Here is a 5,124-nt window from a genome sequence, read left to right on the forward strand (position 1 = left end):
AATGATAGTTAAGGGGTGTACACATGGGGAAATTTGCTGAGCATTCTGAGCGATGCTAGATTGCTCAGAACTCTTCAGCAAGATCGCGCAGCACACAGCTATGTGTCAGCACTGTGTGCTGAGCGTTCTGTAAGGGCCAGTTTTCTCCAGTGAGAATACTGACCCTGACACTGGCGATTATAGATTTATCCAGCATGCTGGATATTAATCCCCAGGTTATAGGGGTGCATGCGGCCGTGCATCGCTATCACTATGGCCCCTATACATCAAGCGATGTAGGGGCATTTTCTAAGGGTTCTAGTTAGATCCCTTAGAAAATGCCCCTAAATTGTTACATGTGTAGGCAGTACGGATGGTGTACTGGTTAGCATTACTGCCTCACAGCACTGAGGTCATGGGTTCGATTCACACCATGACCCTAACTGTGCAGAGTTTGTATATTCTCCCCGTACTTGCGTGGGTTTCCTTCGGGTACTCCGGTTTCCTCCCACAACCCCAAAATATACTGGTAGGCTAATTGTCTCCCAACAAATTAACCATAGAATGTCTGTGTGTGCGTGTACCTGTGGTAGGGAATATAGATTGTAAGCTCCACTGGGGCAGGGACTGATGTGAATGTTCAACTATACTCTGTAAAGCGCTGCGGAATATGTGTGCGCTATATAAGAAACTGTTAATAAATAAATAAATTAGGAGTTGATTGGCTGCTGTGTTATCACCTTCAGGTGGATGGACAGAGCACTGTATGTGGGCATAGACAGAAGTTGGCAGCATTGATGCACAGAGGGACACACAGAGCACAAAATGGGGTATAGACGGAAAGACAGATTGAGCTAAAGAATGAATAAATGGACAGATAGATGAATGGGCATAGATGAACAGATGAACAGTGAGAGCACCATTTAGGGGTATATACAGACAAACAGGCTTAGATGGACAAACAGATAGATCGCCATATAATGGTATAAACAGATTGATTTGAGGGGGCATATACAGACAAACACATACCCTCCAACATGACCCATTCCATTAGGTACAAAATGCTTCGCTTCTGGACTTTAGGATTGCCTTCACCTTTGCTGGAACACTGTTATCATCACTGAACTAGTTCAACACAGGTGACTGCTGTTATCAATTAAGAAAGAAGTCCAGAAACAGTGCATTTTGTACCTAATGGAATGGGTCATGTTGGAGGGTATGCTACAGACTGGACCCTTTAACTATAGACGCTACAGCCAAACTACAGTATTGCAAACTTTCACACTGCTGAGATCAGCCTGTAATTCCACCCGGGACCTTCCTGAATGGCTTAAGGCAGGGGATCAGCAACTTCTTCCTCCGGAGGTCACAGTAATGTATGGACACCTTCAGACACCTTAGATGCTGCATAGAGGTTACATTTAGAATACAAATGTATGGGGTACACCCCATGCAATAGCCATGCCTGAGTCTGAGCTGGTATTGGTATTGGGGAAAAACAGCATGGTGTTCCAATAAGCAGCACAAGGCTGAACCAGCCGAGGGTTAGGGTAATGCTGTACCAGGGAGACACAGCATTGGTTCATTAAGCACACCCAAACTCTTCAGTCCAGAGCCAAAATCACTTAAATATTTGGAACCCCCCAAAATATGCCCCCTCCCAATGGACATCCAATTTGCAGTGAGCTATTTCCTACACCTCCAAAATTACAGTATCATTTACTGATATTAGCCTGGCCATACATCAGATCAATTTCAGGCCCGAACGCACAATCTTATATTGGATTTTTAATTGAGAGAAGATTGTGCGTAGCTTCATCCATCCAGCCATAACAACACTTCTACTGATCACAACATCAACCCCCTTCTTGATTTTATAAATTGGTGTTTTCCCCTGTAGTGTGTCCCTCCATTGGAGAAGGTGAGGGGCACAAGCAGAAGTTCAGAGAAACTCCATTTTCCCTGGAAGTGATGAGGTGCCAAGCTGGCAGTGGCTTTGATGGATTAGGGCAGTGTTTCCCAAACTTTTTTGAATCACGGCACCCTAGAGTATCAAAGTATTTTTCAGGGCACCCCTAGGCCAAATGTTTGTTACCAATAAAAAAAATTATAATAATTACATTAAATAAGTTGTGCTTAAATGTTATCCTTAGGTCCAGTTATGTGGTGAGGAACATGATTCACTTCTGTTTATCCACATATTTTATAACTGAAAGCCACAAGCACTGATTTTGCCCATTACATTGACCATAAACAATTTGAATTGGTTCTGGACCACCAACCTGAGGCACCCCTGCAAGTGCTCCGAGGCACTGCAAATTGCACTGAAGTGCCTGACACCAAACTTGTCCGGGTCTGGAATGTGAGATTATGCTCAGACCAACTGTAAAACCGGTTCCAGGAAACAGTCTTTTTTTAAGACAATGGGGAGATGCTCCAAAGGGAAAATGTGGGAAAAAGACCCTGTTATCGGTGTGGGCACCACTGGTACTCATGGACCTGTGTGCACCAACACACACTGCACCCATTATAGATACGCCACTGGCCTCTGATACAGTGCTATCTAGAAACCCTGCATTTTCACGTGTATTGGGATATATATCAGTAATAAGTTATCTATTCCTGGACTATTCATTGTTGAACTTTTGTATCCTATGTTATCAGTCTGCTTAAAGAACCAGGTTTATTTCTGCACTGTGCGCTGTGTGATAATTAACCTCATTGGTTCACCTATACCTTAGTTGTACCGATATCCACCCATTAGATCTACAGTGTCTAGCGAGACAATCAAAAGGTCGACATAGTCAAAAAGGTCAATGTGAAAAAGGTTGACATGAGTTTTACATAATTTTTTCGTAAAAAAAAAAAAAAAGCCTTGTTTTTACTTTACCATCCATGTGGGCATAGAATTAGATTATAATAGTGTACCAAGGGCAGTGAGGCACAGCGCCAAAGCATGGTGAGCACAGCAAGCCATGCAAGAAGACGCGGTACACTAAAACTGACTTGTTCATACTTTACCATCCACAGGGGCGTAGAGTTAGATTATAATAGTGTGCCAAGCACAGCAAGACACCGTGCCCAAAGCATGGCGGCCTAGGTCAACATAGACCTCATATCGACCTTTTGACTATGGCGACCTTTGACCATGTCGACCCTGTTGATTTTTTACCCTTTCGACTGTCGACCTGCCGACCATGAGTTCTTGACTTATTGATTGTAGACCTAGACACTGTAGATCTAAATTACTATATCAATTGTACCACATTATTCCTGACCGATCACATGCACAGGTGAATTTCCCAGATACATGACTTGAATTCTATAATATGCAGATTCCTGCCAAAAAAGTGACAATCCTTCTTCCATTTCAAAGATTAAGTTTTTTTGTAGTTATTTAGCTTAATCCTTTATTTATGGACCTATGGGGTAGATGTAAGAAGGGTCAAGAGCAGTTATGTGCGCTGACACTATTTCTCCCCCATGTATGAAGGAGGACTATGCGCCCCTGTCATTATCAGAGCTGCAATCTACAAGATAGCGTGCCGACATACGGGGGTTATCTGCAGCTATCGATTTCAACACCTGCAGCTGTTGTTGCCCATTTACCACTGCAGGGACGGCACTGTCCTTGGCTGCTGCGACTGGGCTGCATAGGAGATCTCATGAGAGTAGCAAGATCTTGTGTATGTCCAGTGAGCACTTGGCTGATGCGCTGTGGGGAATCTGTCAGTGATACGTGCGGGTATAATACCTTTACCCCTGTTTCTGTTTCTGCCTTGTCTCTTTTTCTCTGTCTCCCAATATTGGCATTGTGTACACTGGGTATTGGTCTCAGTCATAGACAACGAACCATCTACACACTCTATTATATTAATAGTCTAGTTTAACTGTCTGAAATTTACTTTGTTTTACTTGTAACAGTTCTTTGTGGTTCACTTTGTAGTGTTAATCTGTTTGACCACATTGTGAAGTTGTCATTCTTCGATGACTAATAATAAGAAATCTAGGCTGCATGTTTTCAATGTTGCTATCCAACGGCGATAAAGTCAACATAATTTTTTTAGCTTGAATCCACAAGGAATCTATTTTCTTTAATTTTTAATTTAAAGAGCTCATGGGAGTAAACAGACTGAACATATAAATCTAGATAGCATCAACAATGAGCCAATATTTTAAAATGCAAACAATATAATAATCAGAACACACAATGATTTTTTTTGTATATAATACCCCAAAAGCAGCCAATGGAGGGCGGAATTTGGAGCAGCTGTCCTCCCTCCACCCCTGTCGCCGCCGCATCACCCATTCTAAATTGCATTACCTGTTTTTATTAAGACCCTGGAACATCTTTCAAACACCTGTTTACAGGTAAGATATTTCAAATCAGTCATGTTATTACCATTCCACTGTATACGCTATTTATATCATTACACTAGCCTTCAAACTTTCAAGCGTTCCCTGAAAACTCTTCTCTTCAGGCAAGCCTATCATATTTAAGTTCCACACTCATAACCCTCTGAGGCACTTATGTATTATATAGCTTGTCTTCTGGACTTGTAACTTGGTCGGACTACTATGCTATTACTATTATTGCCTGTGTTTCCCTCTTATTTCCCTACAGAGTGTAAGCTTGCAGCAGGGCCCTCCAACCTCTATGTCTGTCTGTTTTACCCAGTTTGTTTTATCACTCTACAATTTTACAGCGCAACAGAATTTGCTGCGCTATATAAGAAATTATAAATTAATTAATTACATGTCCATGTGGACTTTACTACAGTATGTGGGGCAAACTCCCAGGTTCTTCAGAGAACAAATGGCTCTTCTTTGTTTTACATTTGGTTTGGAAGGTGAAGAAATTAAACAAACGATCACAACATTTTATACTTACTCGACATATGATCTCCAGTATTAATCACAAAATGTAAATTTTTCTACTTACCACCATGGCCCAAAGAGGAATGCATGGGAGGATTTCTTGAGATATGTTAATGTCGCTATTTTCAGCATTTAGATGAACGGTCTGCCATTTATTGTATAACTAGTTAAAAGCCCATCGAAATGACAGCTTCTCAAACTCTCCACCCCACTGCTAGACCCTATCTGCTCCTACCTCCAATCTCTGTCTTCACAACTCCCTCCCTC

Source organism: Crinia signifera, chromosome 2, assembly GCF_055691185.1.
Source record: "Crinia signifera chromosome 2, ASM5569118v1, whole genome shotgun sequence".
Lineage (NCBI taxonomy): Eukaryota > Metazoa > Chordata > Amphibia > Anura > Myobatrachidae > Crinia > Crinia signifera.